At 39.8% G+C, this 24,869-nt stretch overlaps 1 protein-coding gene across 3 annotated transcripts in view; it reads right to left on the minus strand.

Moving 5' to 3' along the window:
- LOC145980038 (oxidative stress-induced growth inhibitor 1-like) overlaps positions 1 to 24,869 on the minus strand; it is a 175,061-nt gene that overhangs the window by 18,326 nt on the left and 131,866 nt on the right. The window contains exon 1 of one of the 3 annotated variants that reach the window (XM_083113017.1): positions 16,720 to 16,757. The exons of the other annotated variants lie outside the window; for them this stretch is intronic. The gene's annotated coding sequence lies outside the window, so the exon portion shown is untranslated. Of the gene's footprint in view, positions 1 to 16,719; positions 16,758 to 24,869 lie in introns of those variants that run through there. 3 annotated transcript variants of the gene reach the window in all.

The following is a 24,869-nucleotide window of genomic DNA, read 5'->3' on the forward strand; positions in this document are numbered from 1 at the left end:
TGTCTCGCATTCGCTTTGGTAAGTATAGTGGCTTCAAATAGGTTGTTCGGAATAACCACCCCTCCTCTTTCCCATTTACACACGTTCATAAAAACAAAGAAGGTGCAATCCTTTACCCTGACTTTGACTTTCTCCATGGTCTGTGTGCTTCAAGTATAGTAGCTTTGAACCTCAAAATATGGTTTCATTGATTAAAGAAACTAAAAAGATATTTAATATAAAATAAATAAATGTGAAACTAGATAATAGCATTACATATGAAATGAGAAAACAAAAGTCACTTACGTATTTCTCAGTTCGTGTGATTTACCTTAATTTCTTTCATATCTCAAGAAGAAATGCATCTTTTTTTAAAATGGCAGAATACTTTTGTCAGGAACGTACCTAGGATAACGTGTTCGGGGAGAGGAAATCTCAATATATGTAGCCTAGTTAAAAATAAATTACTATGGCTTATAAATAATAAATTGTTTTCCATATATTAAGAATATTCATTACATAATATATTAACCACACACACGCGCTTTCTGTGCCTGTGCCAAATTAAGTTTTTATTAAATAATTTTGGGGGCCAGTGCCCCGGGCTCCAGTTAGCGACATCTCTTCCTTCTGCATCTGATCTCTGCACCTATCACGTAAGTTACTTTGCATTGAACGCATGACAGGAGATCTGGTATTATCTCCTCCTCGTAAGTGATAAATTGGAGCGATAACTTGCCACACTGCCAACCTGTCCTTGGTGTTTGAATTTGGTTAGAGTCACATTGGATAGTGAGAATATTTTTCTTTTTGTAACTTTGGTTTGTATTAGTACTTAGAATAGTTTTAATTGTAATATTACCAGGAGAGAGAACTTAAATTTCGTTGTACGTGAAACAGTTAACGGTCAGGCAACGGTATGTTTTGGACAAAGCGTGTAATGACTATCCTGCCAAGGACTAACATTCATCTATAAATTACTCTTGTCATAGTGTTGAAAAATTGTTGAGAAGGGTTCGATTTGCATCCCCACATCACTGAAATGGTGAAACAAAACTTTCAAGGTCCAAAGTAGTCATTATAACCAAATAAATATTCTGGGTGAACTGTCGGATCAGCAAGCACTGGAAACGAACAAGACGTAATTTGCCACAATTGTTAAAAAGGTAAGTCAAAATCAAGGGTGCCCACAGGGGGATTTTATGGTGCAGGTTGCGCCATCGAGATTTTGGGGGGGATTTTTTCCCTTCAAATAATATAAAATTCAACATTTATATCTTTTCTAAAATATATGTAAAAATTTTACACCTTAAATGTACCATAATGTGATTATCGCCACTCTTCTTGGAGATAAGGTTTATGGTTTGTGGGGCTACCCGTGGATGGCTTTTGGCGCTAACGAACAATTTTTGTACAATTTCCAGACGTGACTCCCGGTTTTTTACAACAGATTCATGATTAGGAGGCCAAAATTAGTTAGTATACCGAAAATTAACGAAATTGGAGACTTTCTCTATATTGTAAATTCTAGCCTAATCGATTATATGAAGAAATGAAAGTGTTTGGGGCATTATCGAAGGGGAGGGGGGAATATCGAACTCCTACATATTAGGCCTTAATTGACACGTGGGTTCTGAGGGGGATTCTGAATTAAACTTTGGGGGGGGCAGTATCCAACTGTAGGTCTTAGATTATGGCGAGTACTTTAGTTACAGGGGGATTGAGCATTAAATTGAAGGGGGTATCCAATTCTTGTGTATTACTATTGTCTTAGACTGTTGCGGAAATTCTGGTGTGGAGACTTGAGAATTAATTTTTTTGGAGGAGGCAATATCCACTCTTCAATATTAACAGTAAATCTAAAATTGGCATGGAAATTTTGGTGGTAGGATTGAGTATGAAATTTAAATGGGGTGATAGAAAGCTCTTGATAAAGTGTTAAATCTTAGATTGTCAAGGGATTTCTGTAGTGGAGAGATAGTTCGAACATTACATTTTGGAGACTGTATTTAGCGATAAGGCATCCACACGTTTTCGACCCCGAAAGTGCCAAAGGAAAAGACTAAATATCTCGGGATCTTAAGAAAGTATTGACACCCCATTAAATCAATATTCTTCTAAACCTGCAAAGAAATGGATGTAAAATTTTTCTTGCGAGCGACGATGTGTGTTGGCGCTTTAATGAGATGAATATGAAGTTTTTATAATAAAGCTGCATTACAAGACAAGCGATATTCTCGATTGATTGATTTGGTGTTTTAAGTCCTTTTTATGCACTCTAAGGCTAATCGGGACTGAACCTACAATTTAAAATGGGATCCACACGATATTCTCGATTATGATGAACGATTTTAGGGGTGGTCTTCGAGTGATGGCACCCCTGTTTAGGGAGGAGGGGCAGATCAATTATGTTCAGTAAAGCTAACAAAAAGTTACTTTCGGTAGACAAGCCTCTCGTAATTAAATATTTTGTGGGGATTACGATATGGTTTAAGGGCGCGAATGATATGATTTGGGGGGACGCATGACATGATTTTGGGGGGGATGCACCATTGGCCTTGGGGGGATGGGCGCCCCTGGTCAAAATATTACTGAATCTTTCCTGTCTAAATGTATCTAGTGCCATATCGCAATGCAAATTGGATTAGTTAACAACACGTTCTTTGCTTTAAAAACCAGGATATATGAATGCACATCGTTGAATTTATATACGTATGGTTTGCACCCTGTAAACTGTTGCAAATATGAACAGCAGAGTCAAGTGAGAACAAGCTGCATAAAAAGTACGCATTGCTTGAAGTGTGTGGGGGTATCTCCCAACTAGAACAATTATCGCAAAACTTATCTAAAACATTTATCCTCGTCGTTGCGTTTAACCTGTAGAGGTAGAAAACTACACGAAACAAAAGATACAAATGAAATAGTGCATTCAATCGTCTCCTGGCGATGTTTTAGCATAATAAGTGCCCGCCTTGAGCCATAACACTTTACGGTAACATCTCCCCTTAGATTGCAGTCCCTACGATAATAATGTGAAACAAATGCAACTCGAAGAGCGCTGATCCCCAATCTTGGAGTTGCACTTGGCTGCAATCAATGGTAAACTTCGACTAATGTGAGAAAGTCTAATCGAACATTGTGCTGCCGTAGTGGCTTCTTCAGAATAACCCTTAATCGGCATGCACGTTTCAGCGTATTTGTAAACTATGCACTTGGGACTGAATAACGATGATGACTGATTACCGATCAAATTGACGCTAATTCTACCAACTTGCATAAACATTCACAAATATGTCATTGCGTTAGAACTCCAATGAATATAAAAGTAAAGGACGAATACAGTGTTCCGATTTTATAGTCAATCGCAGTCTGTATCGATAAAAAAATCATACATGTATATTTCACTTCAATTTTCTAAATACCAGACAAGGAGCCTCTATTCGTCATCGATGTGATTTTAACCGATTGACATGGGTGGCCGAGTGCCATTTAATGTTCCGGGGATCGAGTCCCGGTCGTCTGGGCATTGGCGTTCCTTTGTGTATCCCTTCACTAATTTAAGTTAGTCCTCATTAATCTGATTCGTCGCAATTAGCCTAGAAACAAGGGAGAGCTATAAAATAAAAATACAAAGTTAGCCGATTCACGTCATATCTGCTAACTTCAATAATCTTCATTGTGTTGAAAACCGTCGAATTGGTATGGTTTATTGAGAAACTTGCTATAAAGAAGAATTTAAATATTTAAGGGTTCCATTACACATAGGCCTAGTATTTTTTCTCCTCATACAGGGCGAAATCTAACAAATATTATAGTAAAAATTAACTAATTATAGTAAAAATTAACTAACTTCCCCTTGTATTATTATTATAATTATTGAAGCATGGTAATTGCTTTACTGTTGAAGAAGTGTATTTCTCCTCATAATTCTATCGCATCTAGGGTTCAAAGTTGGAAGTATTCGAAATAGGACCCTCGGTTTGAAACGACAGTAACAACGTATAGTAGAAAATCGCATTAAAACATACAATAAAATAAATGTCCAAACGAAACAAGCTGTTGCGTACAAGGGCAAAAATATCTGAAGCTTTTTTTCTTTTTTTCTTTTTTTTTTTTACTTAGACATGACCTATAAAGTATTACATACAAAACTACGAAACTTTGCAAAGAAAAGCGCATAACTGGGCTAGGATTTCGAAGAAAAGGAACTGAGGAAATGAATTTGTAAAATAATGATAAAAAGAACTGTCTGATGAAGAAGTTACTAAGTGTGACAAAGCCTCTCTAATCATCACGCGATTGAACAAATGATTATCGCCACTCTTCTTGGAGATAAGGTTTATTTGATAACATTAGATCTACGTCTCATAACTGATATTTATCCCTTGCAGAGCTTGTGCAGTTACTCGATCTTCTCTTCAAGACTGTCAGCAGAAGCTAATCTTACTCCGAATGAACCTTAATCTTGATCTTCTGTTACTGGCCCACGCCGCTTTTACTGCAGTCTCCGGCCAAAGTTGCTGTTGTTATTGGCATGTTTCGTCTTCTTAACAATGTTTATTTTCATTCAGATTTGCCTCGGAAGGCCAGGGTAAATTGAATGCACGAGTAAACGTTGCACGTGCTGTGCTTTCAATAAGGGTACATGATTTTCTGCTTTTATGGCAAATTCCACACGAATACTTCACAATGCCGGAAGATGGCCTTGAAGAAGAATTTCATTGAGCAAAGCACAATTATTTACACAGTAATGTTTGCACGCACGTGTATCCGTCTACATAAAATCTTCAAGAGTTTCTTCACAATAGCCTGCCTGAAATTCCTTTTTAAGTTGCCTAATTCTAGCACGTATCCAGACGGAGAAACTCGAGAACCTCAAAATTTTTTCGTTCTACACTGGATAAAATAAGGTTTGTGGCATCTCAAGTGTGGAATAAAATATTGTGCCCGTAATTTAACAAGATAAATAATTATCATTATTCATTAATATTTCTGGCACTGAAACTAAGATCCAAATCATAAGTATATAAAGTGTTAGGCACTGTTAAAGTTTGGTGTCAAGACACCATAAAGGAACTGCAGTAAGAGTATAGTTATCGAAAAGGAAGTGGTGAGCTTATTAAAAAAAAATGTCTCGAGATAAATTATGTCAGTGTTTTATCATACTGGGAGACCAAATTTTAGACAAGTTGGGAACAGAACAATTTTCATTGTGCAATATATTCCGCGACCCGACTGTGTTCACGAGAATATTTCTTTTTATTTGCTTTGTGGAGATACTGGTATATGACGTGACTGCTGAAGCTTATGTGGAAGACAGTTTTCCACGATGAAGAGAATTAAAACATCCTTACGGAACCGGCTAAATAACGATAGACTGGGCATTTGTATCACCAGAGATTTATCCACACGCGCACACACCCCACGCCCAAATTTTAAGCAAAACCTGATTGATTTGGTTTATTTTACTGTTAGCTTTTCTGCTACTTTTGGATGAGTGATGATATCATGAAACTGATGAAGAGGCGCTCACAAAGAACACACATGCCTAGGCCGGGATTCGAACCCGGGACCCCAGCCGTGGTAGCGCGCCGTGCTGATCACTCCCTCACGGAGGTAGGCTGTGTGGAATAATCCTTGCCACAGGTGAAACAAATATCTGGATCTTCGTGGCGCATGCGCGAATCCTGGGCAAGGAACGGACGCACATGTATTAGTGTTCATCCCATTATTCATTTTGTCAGTTCATCATTTCATCCTCATTGTAGGGATTTACCGAGGATGTGGAAAATAGGAAAATCACCGAAACAGAAAGGAAGTCAATGATGATAAGCCATTAGAGTGGCAATGATAGTATAACTGAGTCAACGCCGTATTCTGACGCAAGTATATATATATATGCTTGCATTTCTTGTGTTCTTGTGTTATATTTTCATTTAAAAGTTTCAATTTAAAATAACAACGCAGTTGGTCGGCCAAGCAGTAAACTCAAAATTCTAAATAAGGTATCCGGGAAAGTTTACTCTGTTAATAAAAAGAGAACTGAGAAAGAAAACTCAATCCCAATCAATTATAATAAATTACCTTCTACCATACTATTGGACTCGGAACACCATTGACCATTTCACTATATATTTTCAGTTATATCTTACAACCATTATCCCATTTAATTGAATTTCAGACAGTAAGAGTCTTCTTTCCACCCCGCCATATTCATAAATTATTGAGGATGAGGGAAAGTGGTGTAACGTGGAAGGTGCCTCGAGCACCATAGAGATGACGCCTCTGCTCCTCTTGTCAGTATTATCGCGATTTATGTTTACCTTGCCTCAAGGACGTTTTGGGCTTCTTTGTCATGCTGGATTCCTCGCGAAAGTAGGTTATTCAATATTATCGACATTCATCTCCCCTCCCTCACGTTTGCTGGGTAACAAATGCTGCTAGGTAACCAAGACAAAAAGATTAACGATTTGGAAGTAGAGCTTCTCCCTTCAAAATTTCTTGCCAAATATTTGTCAGGCATACGATGAGACTAGAAGCTGATGTCGTGAAGTTCTCCCACACGCTTTTGTCGCTTCTCTGCGCATGCGCGGAGCCTGCCCCGCATATTCACTGCGCATCCTTCACTAACGTTGCAGGAAATGATTCCTCACTCGCAGATCGCAGGATTTTCTTCTGCGCGTGTGCAGGAAGCTTACACGCTAGATTCGTAATGCAATTTAAAATGTGAACGTGATAGAAGTCTATCACAAATTAATGGGGTCAGAGAGTGTCACAAAGATCTACTAATAAACAGGCTGTGGATGTTTAAATTTGTACATCATGAATTCTGTGATCTAAGTAGAATATTCAGAAGACACTTGGCATAAGGCTAATCGGGTCTGGACCTACAGTTTAAAGTGGGATCCGAACCACTATTTGCCTCCACCGGGCATCGAACCTGGAACCCCTTGAGTACAAGGCAAGGACGGTATCACTGCGCCATCGGGGAGACCCTAAGCCTTGGATACAGAAAAATGAAAAATACTTTTATAAAACCAACTAGGAACAAAGATTTCGCACATTAGACGAGACAAGTTTGGTTACTTTATGCCGCTTTTCTAGCTCTTAGGTAAATCGCGACGATAAATGATGAATTCGTGACACGGATGACAGGACCAACATAATGATACACCCGTGTCTTGACCTGGGACCTCGGGATTCGTTACCCACGGGGGCTCACGGAGGGAGCACATTCAACCCATATATAAATGTTCACACAGCTAAGCCCTTTGTACATATGTATATAATATGTAGGTCATATAAAGTTTTTTGATTTATTTGAAATTTTCACATAGGCGTGCAATTTTATGTCTCGAACTAGATGAGACCCTGGAGAGTTCTTTCTCGTCTGGATAATATAATACTATGGGAGCATTCACAACGAACAAACACGCGACATGCGACACGAGACACGTGTCGCTTGGAAGCCAACATTCAGTAATCAATGCAACCTTTTGACCGGAAGAGACACGGCAAGATGCACGTGTCGCGTGTCGCTTACGTGCCTCTCTGACTGTGCCGTTTTCTCAATACCGTGCATCGTGTTGCTTCAGTTTGTTGTTCGCGCATGCGCAGCGAATGCTTCATTCCAACGAGCTGTATTTATTCTAGAAGGGAGCCCAACCGACATTATGTTTGAACCTCAAATTTGTTGATATAATAAAGTGTCGATATGTACAATGTTTTAACATGCAGTTACCTATCGCCTGTAATTCGCCTTCAACATCGTGTAAAGAGGCCGTGTTTTGGCCATTTACCTGACTGCTTTTATTTGAAAAAGTCAGCTATGGAGGCACTTTAGTCCAAAATATATTTGTCAACATGGTAAAGTACTCTAGTGCATTGTCTTTCAACCGCCGGGCCGCGAACCGACACCGTGCCCTCGTATCAACTATACTGAGCACCGAAATGTACTGCTGAAACTGATTGACAACTACCATAATCCCAATATCATATTTGAGTTGTGAGTTTTCGTTTTTTAGTCCATTTTATGCACAAATAGACTAATCAGAACTGGATCTGCCCGGTGCCTCCCCGGTTATCGAACCCGGGATCACTTAATTACAAGGAGACGACGTTACCATTTTCTCTTCCATATGTTTATATTTGTCAACAATCCTATACACGTAATCAAACTGTTATTACTCGTATGATTATACTAGAATTTATTTATCAATATTTAATTTCATAGGTACATGTTAATTCATGCTTAAAATCTTCAATACTGTAAAGATTTACGAGGAAAATTCTTCGGCTAAGGGCATTGACTTAAAAAAAAATAGCGTGACATGGTTTCACGAAGATTGAGAACCATTTCTCTAGTGTTTAGGTATTCGCTTTATTCAGGCTGAAAAGTCTAGCGTATACAGTTTGAGGTCAGTGCATATTATTCTCAGTTTTCTCATGCACAACATGCCTCTCCAAAGTTTCAATAACTTGCACAAATTTTACAACGCAATTTACATGTAACAATGTATCATTTTTTCTATTTCTTTTTTTTGGGGTGATTAATAAACTGATTAATGCAATTATATCGGTACCATCATGCAAACTGAGCAAAGAAACCAGTGTCGCTTGCCGCGTGTCGTGTGCATCTTGTCTCTTCAGTGTGAAACACTCGTGTCGCATGTTGCATGTCACGTGTCGCGAGTTTCTTCGGTGTGAATTCTCCCTAAGGCTTGTCTTGTTCTCTCCAGCTATTTCTACCCGAAGCACTGGAAATTCTAGCTAATTCAACATTCTTGTGTATCTTTTGTATTCCTCTGTAGCCGGAATAGATTTTAGTTTGAGGTAATGCTGCTACGTGTCAAGTTATGGAAAAATGAGCAAATTTAGTGCACTCAAAGTTGGTCTACAAAAACAAGGAATAAAATGTTTACTTAGCACTAAAGTTGAGGAGATCAAACAAAGTGGTAATTCTTGATACAGGATTCAAGGTTATTCCTAAACGTTGGATTGTTGAACGCTCGGTTCTCCAATTTTAGGCGCATGAAAAGAAATGAGGAAGAGAGTACAACGAGGTAAGCAAAAAAATGGTCCAGAGGATATGATGCTGGCAAGAAAATAAAGTTGAAGTAAGGTTTTGCATATCGATGAAGTTAGCCATTACAACAAAGGAAAACTTGGTTGGTGCTGGATGTTTGCTAGGCGCCGAGGGCATGTTTAACCTACATATACTGTAATTTTTTTTAAAAATTAGTATCACATCTGATCTTTTCAGTTGACGCATTTTTAGTGCAGTTTAAGCACAAACAATATCGTCGTAGCCTTGTAATCAAGGGGTCCCGAGTCCGATACCCGGTGGAGGCACGTAGTGGTTCGGATCTCACTCTAAACTGTAAGTCCAGTCCCGATTAGCCTTACTGTGCATAAAGTGGACTCCAACTCAATACATCAATCAATTAACCACAAACATGTATTGGTAGCAGTTTATGCACTTGTAATGGGTTACTGACAGTGGCGGCGATTGGGTTCCAAAAGCGGGGGGCAAGGTGCCAAAACTGGGGGGGGGGGCAAAGACAGTATATTTCCCTTTGTACATAAGATTTAGCATTATGTGGGGGCAAAAGTGGCGAAAAGTAGGGGGCCCGCCACTGATTACTGAAGTCAACATACTTGTGTCAACTGACACATATTGGGTTCTTTCTCCCCCCCCCCATATACACATGTAATGTGTATACACACACATATAGGTGCATGTAGGTATGTATGTACGTATGTATGTACATGGCAAAATAAAAAATTAAGAAAAACCTTATTCTGAATTCAAACACATTCATTTACTAATAGCACGTGCCACAGAGAACTGCTTGAAGTTTCCTGGGCCTAATTTCTCTAGTTGGTATCGCCTTCCTCCTGCAATATTCTCTTCTAATCAGCTTTCTGTATAAGAAACCTCACCGAGATGAGATTATCTATAAAGTACGAGATGGATTAAAAGCCTACCAATACATTTTATATGTAGTACTGTGCTTTTATCTATCAATTTCAAATTATTAAATGAGTGAAGGTCGGAGAGTAAAAAAAGTATACTCTGCCCATATCCAACTTATGTCGAGTGAGGATGGAGTATAAAGCTCCCCCAAAAGTCTGCCTACGCTCGTCTCATTTTAAATCAGGGACACGGTCTTATCTCAGAAACTAAGGCCAAACATGATACAGCTTGATTTCTTCAACGTTTCTTATTCATTTTGTTATGTTCATCCTTCACACAATGCAAGCGAAACCCAGCACATAAAAGTCGTCATGCAGACCTTAACACTCAAAGGGTTGCTACGCCATTTGTAGAGCTAGGCTACGACACTTCGTGGCTTATCACTGGAATCAATATTTGATCTGCAAAACCTATTATTTACAATGTTCATACTATCTCTCCCTTGTTAAGGGTGCATGTACTGAACTGACAGAACTGGGAACACGGGGCAATAAGTGAAATGTGCGAAATTCAGTGAGTCCAAGATAAGATATCAAAATCAATTGACAAGAGTTGAGAAAAGCTGCTTTGTCGTGTGCGTATTTCTTTCTTTCTTTATTTATTTATTAAACACTACAGGCAAATGGCCAGTTACAGTGCTTTGAGGTTAAATTCTGAGTTAAGTTCACATACATGTTGACAGGACAAAAGTAATTAAGAATTGGAAATCGAAAACAAAAACAATGAGAGAAGAAACTATAAGAAAGAACAGAATAATAGTTACATAACAACAATATATAACACAAGGGTGGTATATCATAAAGTATACAACATATTTGGTTACAATGCTATTATACAGGGTTCACATAATATGTTTGCTTTTAGGTCTGAATAGATCAATGTCAGGGGTATCATTAGAGACTAAATTGTACAACACGCACATCCTCCTCATGGGATCAGTTTGGACCATCCTGGTTCTACCGCGTGAAATTTGGAAGAGGTCATTTCTGGGTCTTAATTTTGAGTATGGAACATTTTTTTTTTGCGAGAAGTGCGGAGGAGTCTGCTTTTCCATTGACACGTTTGGAAAGGAAGGTTAATTGACCATACCATAGAACCATAGGGGGTTCAGGGTTCGATACCCGGTGGAGGCACAAGTGGTTCGGATCCCACTTTAAATTATAGGTCCAGTCCCGATTAGCCTTACTGTGCATAAAGTGGACTTAAAACACCAAATCAACCAAACAACCAACATAGAACGACGGTAAGTCAGTCATCTACCCTGGTTGCTCGAAGTGGTCAACTATACCTCATTTTTGCATTGTGTTAAGGATCACATAACAAAGGAAGAAGCCACGTTGAAGAAATCAAGCTGTATTCCCAACTGGGATTCGAACCTGAAGCCGATCCCTATCTCCGAAAGACCACTACGATGTTCGGCCTTAGTTGTCGAGGTAAGCCAGTGTCCCTGATTTAAAATAAAGACTAGCATAGACACAGAAAGGGGAGGTGGACGCTGGGAACAATAAATTCACAACACCGATCCGGATTTGCGCGAAGAGTGACCAACTCCCACGAAATCAGGTTGCGAACTCAAAAATATCAGGTTGCCAACTCCTGAAGCATCATCAGCTTATTATTGAAATGAAAAATTGTATGCCGAGTCCCGTCTCATCTCGATATAATCCCTAGTGAAATCTTCTGTGGTGTACTAATAGTGTAGGGGCAATGCATGTCAGTGACTGTACCCCCAGATGGAAAATTCTCTCATCAATCCCTGTGCGTGTGTTTTCATCAGTGTTGTGAGAGGTCCCGGAATTTTAAATAAATTCAATTCCCGCTCGGGAGAGAAAATCTGAAGTGTAAATGGGTTCTAGAACGTAAACAACCTTTTTTATGTTTTAAGTATTTCAATTCGGTCCAGGGACCTTTTTTCCGAATGAATTTAAATACGGTCCAGGGAACTTTTTTTTAAATTAAACAATACGCAACTTGTACCGATTTTAAATTGTGCGAGAAAGAAGCTTCCGGTTCTGCAGCGGAACCCAATTCGCGATAAAAATTATCCGATATGCCATCTGGTGAGATTTTCAGGAACCACTCCATGTAGTGTTCAAGCCGTTTAAAGCATGGGGATCATGCGAAAAAAACACGTCTACTGTTCAGTTTTTTGCTCTAAATCGTTTTGTGGGTCAGGACAAGTGAAAAGCTTACATGTGTTTTAAACCCCGTGGAATCGACAACATGAAATTTGTAAATAAATCAGGGAAAACAGAACTGATTGACAAGATTAGCATGAGGATATCTAGAACTGAAATGCGGCAAGGAGGAAATTACGAAGAATGCACGAGTCTGTTCACTTTATTTTCCGAAATATGATTTTATTACTTTGAAAGTAAGTTTTAAATTGTTCTTTATGAATATAACATTTTTTTTCGAGAACAATGTATTATGTATGAAATTTGGAACAGGTGCAAGTCGATTAAGTGCGAAGATGAAAATAGTTTGAGAATTAATTAATGTCTGTAATCATAAAGGTAAGTCAGAAAAAGAAAATCAACATGCTAATGTTGCTGTTTCATTTAATAAGTCAATTTTCAGAGAAGATAGCCTCAATTAAATTGTTATTGTTGTTATTATTATTATCCTGTGTTGTTATTAAACCAGCCCGTCTCTTTGGGGGAAGAACTGCAACGGCATGTTTCCATTTTTCTCCTGTCCAAGCTTTGCAATACAAGTGAATTGCTTTATTTTCAGATCATTTCCGAGAGCCCAGTTTATTACAACCGCGGTGCAGATGAAACAGCACTGCTTTGAAGAACCAGTGTGTATACATTAGTTTCGTCTGCGTTTTCCTGTTATTTTTGCCCATCATAATTAAATGCTTCGCTCTCAGCACAGCTTCACCTGTTATAGTTATATTTAAATATAACGCGTAATTTAAACGTTTCTTCCATACCAGCAATGGCAACACGCTGCTATTACGTACTACTACTGAATGAAAACAGAGATTTATCCTACATAGAGCGACCTGAATGTAAACAAAGATTTATTCTACATAGAGCGGCCATATTGGAAGCGACACTAGCGCTCAGGTGGTAATTTTAATCGCGAATAGAACCCATTAGAATTTATGGGATCCTGGACCTTTAAAAACCCTGGCTTTTAATTTCCCGTAGGCTAAGGCTCTTAGGGTAGGCAGGAGAATTAGCTAAGGCTATTTCACGATGGGCTTGTGCCCCCCTCACCCCCCGATGGCGACGCACTGCTTCCATGTATCTTTGTTTACTTTCAACCTTCGATGCAGCGTGGCGCCTGACACAATTTCCCTCTCAAGCAACACAGAGGCCACAAGGATGATCCTCCCCCCCTCCCCGCCTCATGCTTTATTTACGCCCTACCTTCGTGGCCTTTCCTCACCTTTACCCTACCGACCTCAACGATATTTTTTTTCCGCTATAAAAAGAAACCGACGCTGGAAGACATTTTTATGAAGGTCGGTTGGAGGGCGCGGATGACGAGATAAAGTACAAGAGCACAGTGATTGCGTAATATGTCACGGAATTCCATGGCGAAACGTTGAAAATATTTGGGTTATTAAACAGTATTTCATGTTTCTGCAGCAAGGTTAACTGCTACGCTACGGAAATGTTTGGACAAAGGTGTGAAAACGGAACATGAAGTTACGACAATTAGGCTAGAATTGTCCAGATAAGCAATTGAAAACGCCAAATAAATTAGCCTGAGCGCGCCAGTGCCTCCTGCCCAACCAAAATTACCTACATGAGAAATTTTCAACATCTGTAGAGCAAGAATAACACAGAGAGAGGAAAAGAGTTAAACAGAAAACGAAAGAGGGAGAGATATAGAAAGAAAAAAATAAGACACGAAGTGACAGAGATAAACAGAGGGGAAAGGTGGAGAAAATAGAGAAACGGAGGAAAGAGAGAGAGATGCAGAAAGATAAAAACGAGGTAGAATTAAAGTGTCAAGAGTGGAAGAAGAGAGAAACAAAAAGATGGAGAGAAGTAGAGAACCAATGACAGAAAAAGGGGTACATGGAAAGAGGTAAATGAGCCAGGAAATCAAGTGATATACAGATCGGGAAAGGGGAGTAATACAGAGATCGGGAAACGGAAGTAATACAGAGATCAGGAAATGAAGTGATATGGAGAGAAACAGAATGAAGAAGTGAGGAGAAAGAGGAAGAAATAAAGCAACACAGAGATAAACAGGGAAAGAAGGAAAGAGAGAGAAAGAGATGAAGTGAATAGATAAACCGAGAAAGTAAAACAGAGAGATATATAGAAAGGGAAAAGGCAGGAAATCACAGATAAAGGGAAATAGAGAAACAGGGGAAGGTTAAATGAAATGCAGACAGAGCAAGAACGAAAAAGAAAATAAATAGAGAAGCAGAGGAAGGAGGATGGAAAGAGAGGAAGAAGAATAGAAAAAATAGCTGCTTGCATCTTCAAAAAGGCTTCCACTGTTTAAAAAATTTGCTTCGGAAATGTTCCCAAACCGATGAAATGTGGTAATAATTTGGTCTAAAAATTGTAACTGAAATTGTAAAGGGGACCTCCAAATATTGTTAGTCCCGGACCTATAGGAAAGAAAGAGAGTTCGACAGGGGATATTAGCAATCATGACTACTGAGGCAGAGCCCATGAAAAAATTCTTTCCACCTATGAACCCCTCGGCAAAGAAATACTTAAGGGTTCAATCCCTGATGGAAATTCCAAACTGTCAACTGTTGAGTGTTGACCCACATCGCCTGAAAGCTGCTTTCAAGAATGCCAGATAGCAGAAGCGGAACTCGATACGCTGACCAATGTTTCACCCGCTGACAATGTGCTTGGCAATGCCTGAGCCTCAAAGGGCTGTTGTGCCACAGAGATTACGTTTTGTTTAAATGTAACAAAATGCATCTTTACTATAAACAATTATCAAACACTACTTGTCTGTCATGTTAGGATGTATTGGCTGCTGCTATCGACTTCTAACAAGGGTTTCCAGTTCCATTCCCGGTGAGGGCACATTGAACAGTATTTCTGACTACCACTTTAAACTGTGGCTTTATTTTCAATGGCCTATCTTTGTATGGACGCGACAGGATAGATTGGGGCGTGAACCCCATTTGTTTTTTCTTCTTTTATACCTCTTTCTTGGCTCTGCAGGATAATCGCAACGATGAGGATCTTGCAATAATTAAAGGAAGATGATGCAGGGGCACTCACACAAAGTTACACCTGTGCAAGCCGGGACTCGAAAACTGAATCTTAGGTGGTGATATCGTTGGTCGAACACGAACCACCTGGCGGCTTAAATTTTACTTCGCTTTTCTGCCGCTTTTTGGTTAATCGTGAAAGATGAGAATGAGTGATGATATGAAATTAATGAATAGCCAGTCACTCACAAAGAACACCCATGCCCAGGCCGGGATTCGAACGCCACGAAGGTTGGCTTGTACACTGGGCAACCAGTCCCCCTCGATGATGACTGACGTCATAGCCATACATCCAGGGAGAATGGGCGACCCAGCTGACCCAAAAATTCTGATCTACCAGCGTGACAAATCGAGCTGCCAATTTGACAAGAACACCACGCAGGCCCGCAGACAGGCAGGGGCCAGGGGGCTCCCCCTTAGCACTGCCGTCAGCCCCCTTGACATTAGGTAAAACTATTTTGTGTAATTTGTTTGCAGTGAAGAGTGAAAATGTAGACAGCAGATATTATTTTGCTCACAGCTTTGGTGAAGGATAAATTCACAGAACATGAACAGCAACTATTACATTCGTTCATCTTAATTATAAGAAGTCTAAATAGAGACAAGTATATATAGAATATTCTCTTCTCTAGACTTTAGAAAGTTGCTTCATAGGGAAGTTCCTTTATCTGTACCTTCGCTGCCCCTGTTGCGAGTTTCGACCACCCGTTTAGACAGAAACCTGTAACTTGACACGTCATCATGCAAATTCCCTCGGTATTTGCGTCAAAGGCCAGCATGGAACGAAGGGGAGTTTTATTCTTTCGGCCCGGGGGTGGAATCTTCGCTAAGCACAATGACTGAATACTGTTCATTTTTCTTGTGTGATATAAATATCTGTATCATCAATAGTAGTATGGAGTGTGTAGCAAGGGATGATTTCAGTAGCAGTCAATTTGACACTTAAAGCGATATTTTATGATATAAAAAAATGTAGTATTTGTATGATGTCTCTAAAATATATATAATGATCCCCCTACTCCCCGTCTCCCCCCACACACATGATTTACCTTCATTTAATACCGTTAAACTTTTGAAAAATAGACTTTGTTAACCCGAGAGCTCCCCCTGGAGATCAATTCTAGCTATGGGCCTGACGACACGGCAGGAATACCCCTTTTAAAATATTGACTGTTCTGGGAAGACGAGTTCCCCCAACCCCCCCCCCCCCCCCTTTTACGATATCATCTCAGCATTTTTTTTTTATTCCTTTCTACTGTATACTTCACTAAGTTTTCAATAACTCCAAGTGAGATATGGACCAGAACTCTTCCTCCAGATTGACGGCTCTATTTACAACTGTCGGTGCGCTACCTGTCAAGCCAGTGCATTCAGTGCTCATCCTAACAGACTGGATGTCCTGAAATCAAAGTCTCCGGGGTTCTTGTCCGTCGCGCGCGACGAGTCGTGCCAGTCCTAAAGGTACAATGTTATCATTCACATGCAGTGAAACTGTCAAGAAAGCCAAGCGCGAAACTCACCACTTCTTAAATAAGAGTCCGATAACGTAACAACTCACCTAACTCGCTCTGTTTGGTAATTGCAGTGCAATGCGATCTCCTCCCTACGCCCTTCCTGTTGTGCTGCAAGTTCCACTTGATTGGCAATATTCCCACGTTTGACTAGAACTTTTTTTTCGTTAACCATGTTTTCTGACTTCCTGCCACGGACTGCGGTTTCCTTCAGGAAATTCAAGGTCGGCGAAATGATAACAGCCTGGTTTTGATAAGCGAGGGGATAACCTTTCTTTGAATGGCAGAACCTTATATCATGAAATAAGCTCGTGGGTCTTCGTTGTCCAAGCTCTAGGTCTCGTGCCGAAGTAGTACAGAACAGGGGCACACACACACACAAAGTTCGTTGCTTCGTGTTGCTAATAATTTTCAAGTCTTTACCTTGTAAGTACACACAGTGGAGGATTAACAAGATTCGAGGGGTGCCATTGTTTTCCATTCCATGTCCTTTGAAGACGTTAGTTTTATATGCCTCTGTCCCACTCCCAGCTGAATCTTAATCCCAATGCACTATCGACTGAGAGAAAGATGTGTAGGTTATGACGTCAAAATGCTTGTCGAATGAACCTGAGAAACAACAGGGATGTTTGCAATGGTGAGATCCCTACCGTGTGTAAAAGAAGAAATAACATTTCTACATTTCATAGATTCCTCTTTAAATACATACTTTACACCAATCAAAGATGGCAATCAAACATTTACAAAAAAATTAAAAAAAACATTGATGCCATATTTAATAATGAAAACTGTTAGTGGAATTTCCAGTCAGCATTACGTCTCCATGTATTGGCAACACTGAATGTGATTTAATGACTTATTACCTTATCTTTGTGCCCATCAACTCTTAGTATTTTACTCAGTGGCGCCCGGTGGCTACTATGATGGGTAGTGTCAACGTGATCAAGAAATCGAAACAAAGAAAAGTTCCGCAATGCCCCCCTCCCTTGCCCCCTCCATGTTGTTGCGCCACTGGGCAAGATGTTTAACTTTTAATTTGTCCTCGTTTGGAAAACAGTGTGTGTGTGATAAGTAACAACGCACTAATCCGATTAATCTTCACTCACTAATCTATATTTTATACACTACAGGACACTTCCCTAAAAACACAACAATTACAGGAGGAAAAACAAATCATCTCGCCTTCTCCTCCCCTAATGCACAAGTATTCCAACTGGACGTCGAAAATATTCTAGACATTTGTTGTAAAGAAAATGTCAAAGGAAACTTGCATCACCATGGGATTTTTTTACTTTATAAAAAATATAAAAGTCTGGATGGCCCATCGGACGCATCTATCTTATATCTAAATGCTCATTTAACTTTGGATAAATACTACGTTCGTGTTTTCAAAAGTAGGCAGAAAAGTAGATAGTACCTTTCTCACGAATTACTGTCCAACAAAAAGTGCTCCCCTGTGCTTAGCACCACGGCATGAAGGTGTATAGGGGGTGTGGGGGTAACGGTACTGTCCAACGGGTTTACAAATCAGTCAAATTTAGCGATTTTTCTCTGAAGGTGGCAGCTATGTCCCTCATCGTGCCAAGCGAAAACTGACTCGGCTGGTGTCTTATGGCTACCCCCTTCCCCTCCCGCCACCTTGTTCCCCGCTGAGACTTCTACAATCCTCTGCACATGTCAACTTGGTTAGGCCAGCTCTTAGGCGGCTCGGACCGTTGCCTCGCTAGGGTACGAAACAGCTGGCGATGCCGCGTGGAGGCTGGGGAGGTCGTCAACTTGACCGATTGCGAGATACGAATCTCCTTGTATGTAAATTATAAATGTATTAATTTAACAATACTTTGGCGAGGTATGAGTTTCTTCTGAGGGTAGTGCCATGGCACGGCGGCTCTGCCCTTCGAGTCGCCGCTGATTTTACTATTTAAACAACCATGATGATTCACACTACAATTTAAATTAATTACCTCACAAAACTGTTATACCATAAGAACAGGAAGACATTGGTGTTTCGAAGAAGATGAATGATGTTCAACAACAGTTTGGAACATAGATATTAACAATAGTACCTGAACTGAGCAACTTTGGCTAGAAACTGCAAACGCGGTGTGAGCCAAAAAATAAAAAGAAGAAGTATTTCGCTAAATCAAATATTCTGTTCTAAACATTATAAAACAAGAACACAAGGCAACTTAATATTTCCGTTGGGAAGTTTTTGTAGTTGTGTGGTGTAATACATTATTTTTGGAACCTGACTTGAATATACTTTTTTCCATGTATTCTAAGATCCAGTGACAAATATTGCAAACTTTTGTTAAACTGTGTTGCATGTTGCAAGAAAAAATACATTATCTAAAAAGTAGACGAAAAACCTGACTGTTTGTTACTGAATTAGGCACAAGCTGACTCGAATATTAAGGTAACACGGACACACATTATATTTTCATGTAAGAACATAAGATATTAAAAGTGTGTAAGAACATAAGATATTAAACTTGACTGGTTATGTTCTTATGCGAGTGATTCAACTGTGCGAGAACTATTTCTTGCATTAATAAAATAGAATTAATGCAATCCCCTTGGAACACGTTGGAAAGCAATATCATACATTTGAATTTTGTGTCGACATTACTGGTACGGTATTACTAACCAAATTAAGACAATAAATATAGGAGCTGCAACTGCACTGTCACAAATATACAAAATCATTGCAAAAGTATAGATTTGCAACGCCATCTTCATTCGATTGAGGCATTTTTCATTTAACAGAGTTCATTCACCTTCCAACAAATTTGATCGCACCGAGGAATAGAAACGGGTGACTGTATTGTAGATTATGTGTTTTAATTTGTGATCATGGACGTCGGGAAGGATAGGGGCAAACCCTTGAAAATGAATGTCCACGTAAAATATATGCATTTCACACATAATTTCATTTCAGTCACAGTGATTTATGTTAATTATTATAAGGGCATTGAAGGAACATTATAATTTCAGACTGAACTAGTGTTTTTTGAGGGGCGTCACTGTTGTGGGGAAAAATATGGGGCATACTATTATGGGGGAAAATATGCCTCCCCTGGAAAAAAAATACCTTGTTTGTCCCTCCCTAAAGTAAAGCTGTTGAATTGTAACACAGCTTGTAAGTTTACATACGAACTGAATTCAATTAGCATAAAATCCGTGTTATTTGAAATTCAAGTCTGGGAGTGGAGTTCTTTTTTATTCAACTACAACAAATGTTAAAGCTGACTAGTAATCAAAACCTAATTACAGATAACAACCTATTTGAATCACTTTCTAAATGCAAATATTTAGGAGTAATATGAAACACACGAAAGAGATATTAAAGATGAAATTAAAAGTAATACTTAATGGATGATATTCAGCGCGAACAACTTCCTCCACAATTCATTGCGCGAAATCACACCCGCCGCCATATTTCCGGCAAACAGATCAGACCCTGCGATGAAAACATGCCAGGTAAGCATCGTGCGTGTGATCTTTGCCGAAGTGATTCAATCAAGGTGCGATTATCATGATCAATGTGTACGTATAAAATATCGTTTCGTGGGGCCCCGAAGGAATTCAAGTTTTGTAAAAACAATTGTTTTTTATAACTTTCGCCTTCTACTACTTGATAAATGCAAATTAGGTTTTTTCGAACATAAGCTTATAGCCTAGTTCGTACTGAAGAAAACGAGATATGATTTTAAAACTCTAGCCTTCATAGTTTTCACCCTGCTCCGTGGCTGTGCGGTCTAAGGCGCTGTGCTTTGGACTCAGACTGCGGGACGGCATGGGTTCGAGTCCGCCTGGGTTCAGTCTCTGGGTTCTCGGCCTGTGTATAGGACCGGTGGGAACCCACCATCGTTAGGAAATTGGGGAGCTACGAGTGAGTCGCGTAACCCGGTCATAAAAATCTCTCATAACGGCTGGAGGTTCGACGTGCTGACCCCACGTCACCCCCATTACTGCTGAGTAGGATTGTGGGAGGGAGACTGGCAGTCGGGAGATAGGCCGAGGGCTGTCGAGCCACAGGTTAGTTATTAATAGTTTTCGAGATATATATATAGGCTATGGGAATTTTGAATGTCCCGCCAAGAAAAAAAAGCAGGTCTTTTACAATACAATCTTTTTCTGAGAAAGTATCAGCAGTGAGTGCGCAATTCTTGCCACGAGAATGGAGCACATATCGGGGGGCCAAAGTTTAAATTTCGAAGATAGAAAGGAAGGAAATAAAGGAAAAAAAAAGCTTTCTTCTTCTATTGGATAAATGAAAATCTGGATTTTTCGACCTCAAACGTATAGCGTAGAATGTACTGGAAAAAAATTAGCTATAATTTGTAACTAGCATTTGTAGTTAGCGAAATATATTATTTTATTTAAAACCTTGCGCGATTTTAAACTTCCTGCTGAAAAGAACCTCGGCGTCCAGGCCTTATTCCGTAAAACGGGTATAAGGGTTAATCCTGGGGTATGGACAGATGAAAGATTCATGATGCTGCAGCAATACACTTTCGGGTTTAGGAATGCCAGAGAGCTATTATCGTCGACTTCTGACTGCTCACAAGAATTCGGGCATTAGGTCGGACAAGACTGCAAGATAACTTAATTGCTAGCATTAGTAGAGGCGCATGCAACCAGCAACGTATGCGAGCAAAATATTTAATCTGTGGTTCACGGGAAGGCTGCTCGATACACCGTCGCGTTCTGGCTTCCGGAAATTAGGCAAAAGCTCAACTCGTTAGTTCCTTTCCTGCACATGTTTCTTTGAGCCCTCCTTGCCCCTTTCAACCTGTTCCGAAAACTATATTTATAGCACGCGGCGTCCTCCAGGCTCATAGACGTTGGAATGCATTACAGGTTGCCATGGTGATACTTTTTTTATCGCTGTTGTTAGAGCCAACACACGTTTTCGATTTTCGACATGATATGTTTAACTACCAGCCACGTTTGAGTGAATTCACAGTCAAAGGGTATTTACTTACTGCGGCTGTAACAATTTATCATGTATGAAATAAGTTATACCCCCTTCCCTTTCGTGAGGTTAAGGTTAAGAGGCAACTATACCAGTGGTTCCCAAAGTGTGAGCCGCGGCTGGCTTGCAGGGGCGCCGCGAATGTTCCAATATATTCACTAAAATGACACTTACTTGTTAGTCTGCACAGGGTTTTGATACTTTTTACATACAAAATGTTTCTGAATTTGTAATATGTGTGTGTTAATTTTTTAACTTAACCTAACCACACTAACTGAGCGTTACAAGTGTTAGATAGGCCTACATTCTTGACTTGGGCGCCGCAGGAGAATCTTGAAACCAGTGGTGTAGCAAGGGGTGGGCGAAGTGGGCCGGGGCCTCGCGTCCCATGAGATTGATTCGAAAAATATGGAAATGGGTAATTTTTGTGGGCATTAAAATCAAAACATTCTGTTTTTATCTGACTTTAAATTGTAGTTCAACGTTTTCATTTGAACGAATACGTCAAATCAGGGGCTTAACATACAAGTGGGCGGGTATTAAGGGGGAGAGGGACAATTTCCCCTAGCTCCTTCCCTCCGAGGCAGCTGGAAGCACTGTTGCCACCTTACCTCTTTTGAGGCCAGATCTGGCTCTTTCGTGCACTCGCTTGGCTGTGAACTGTGGCACCCGCCTCCTGCCACACTATGCATCACTAGCCCCGGACATAGACCAACTTTTGCCATGCGTATACATTTATTGTCTGCGTCGTCTCACCCCTCCCCCCTCTTACCTCCTTAGTTACTTTTATATAGCGCCTTGACTGAGGTAAAAATGACAATATTGTTATCCGGTAATCCTTTATTTTCGATTCACACAACCATCGGTCGATTTTTAAGATGGGTGATGCCGTCAGATCTAGAAGGTGAAAATTAAGAATAGATTGTCATCACTTTAAAGTTACCGGTAATAGCAGCGCCCCCTCCCCACCCTCTTGACAACTAACATTACCATGGGAGGCACTTTATCCAACCTTCGTAAATCTAGCTCCTTGAAAGTCAACTTAGCTCAATATAAGGTGAAATTTAGCTCTTTTATGCACATCAGGTTTGGCAACACTGTCAGGATGGCTGTAGGAGGCAAGGAGAAATGCATTACGCTTATAGGAGAATTATTTTACTAGTTTTCTTGGAGATATCAAACTTCCGATCGAGGAAAAAAATATATGATCGGGTAAAGGATCCATTGAAGATGATATTTGCGCTAGAAATAGTCGAAACTCCCATTTGTAACTACAATTTGAAGTTGTCTCTCCATAAGGAATACATGGGATTCTGTAAATACGTATTCATCACATTTTTCAAACATGGTATCTAGCTTAATAATCAACTTTAAAAACCGCTTCCACTTGCAACATGGGGAGAAATTCATACTCTCAAATTATGCGTGGATTTTCTTTAGTAGCAGTGCCCATTCCGACGATATTTAAATAAATGCATGCCTGGTGCGAAATTGTCCCTCCTCACCTTAAGCCTAAGGGTCCCGAAAAAAGTAAAAACTATTGTCGTGTTTCTTAGGTGAAACATTTACGCAAAGTATCACAATAACTTGCTTGGACATTCCCATTCCTTTCTTCCTTCTCTTCACCTTGCACTCACGATTTTAATATGTTAACAATAAACCACCTCCAACTGCTACCAAGCAAGGTGTGAGGCATTTAAATGCTTGCGTTTTTATTTTCATCTCAAGGAGGGCATGGATGATATCAGCAGTTCTTCCTTCCCCAGATTTCAGCTCCCGGAAAACTGAGGAGGACATTTTTAGGGTGAATGAAATTATTAAATATCATTTTGGTCAGTAATTTATTATTTAAATATAATTTGCTGACGTATCTCTGAAGATTTTGTATCGATTCACATTGAGATTTCAAATTTACAAAGACGGATGGGGGCCTCGCGATATGTTGCTACGCCACTGCTTGAAACACCAAGGGCGCCGTGAAACGAAAAAGTTTGGGAACCCCTGAACTATACAATACGCAAAAATTGTCTACTCATTCTTGCCTTATCCCTTTTACTGTAATTCCAGCTGAGTACGAGTCACCTGTGTGGTGCTGCTAGGAGACCAGGGGACCCAGGTTTCAATCCTAGATAAGGCATGGATGTTTGTGTTGGAAAATTGGAGGAAAAAAGAGTAATAAAAAGCTACAAGATGAAAATAAGACATGGAAAGTTTTTTTTTTTAAAAAAAAGAAACAAAAGCGCGTTGACTTTCGACCTGGGCAATGAAGTTTCAGAGTTTGAGTTCCGTCCTGGATATGGGTGTTCCTTGGGAGTGTTCTTTCATCAGTTTAATCTAATCTCATCCTCACTGTAGCGACTAGCCAAAAGAGGAAGAAAAGCGACGTTAAATAATACAAGTAATTCATTTCCATACCCTTTCTGTCCATTTTCTCGTTCAACCTTTCGCTCTGTTTTTTTCAGCTTTATGCAGACCATTTGGCTAGTATAATTCTGTGTGTTGTCCTGTTCCTTGTCCCTGTGTGTGCTGAGTGCCCCTTTACAGCCTCAGCTTTTAACCTAAGTCAGAATGTTTTAAGATTTTAGTTATGCTATTTGTTGTGGTTACGGTAAGGGGCTGGACCCCGTATAATGTGACGGGTGCAAAATAGCCTAAGTGCTGACGCACACAAAATTTTAAAAAAAATCTTACAAATTTTTCTTTGTCTTTTTCTTGTACCAATCTTTTCTCCCCATTTTCTTTCTGCGATTTTTCATTCACTTTCTCTCTTTCTCTTTTTACATGTGTGACTTCTTTACAACTGGTCGCCCACTGGAGCGGAAGAAAAGCGAAACGACAGACGAGGAAAAAACTAGCTTGAAACGATACATGTGATCAAGTGCAAGCTCACACACTGAGACAAAAGCACGACGAAGCGAAGAAACCGCGGCGAATTTTCAGGATTAAACTTCTTGTAAAATAAGTTGTAATATACTGAGAAATCCTCTGCAGGGATTCTAGCCCCCACACTTGATCGCCTTTAGATTACGGGTGCTGATAAGGGATGAGCCCCCTCCCCCCGAAATAAAATTCTGGCTGCATGAGTGCATCAAAATACAGAGAAATGCATCAAATTATACTTTTATCGCTGTTGTTCCGTGTAATGCATTTTGACACGATCATTTATAAGAAGGCAAAATTACATGATTAACTGGAACAAGAGTGAATCAACCTTGATCT

Source organism: Lepisma saccharinum, chromosome 27, assembly GCF_977018435.1.
Source record: "Lepisma saccharinum chromosome 27, izLepSacc3.1, whole genome shotgun sequence".
Classification (NCBI taxonomy): domain Eukaryota; kingdom Metazoa; phylum Arthropoda; class Insecta; order Zygentoma; family Lepismatidae; genus Lepisma; species Lepisma saccharinum.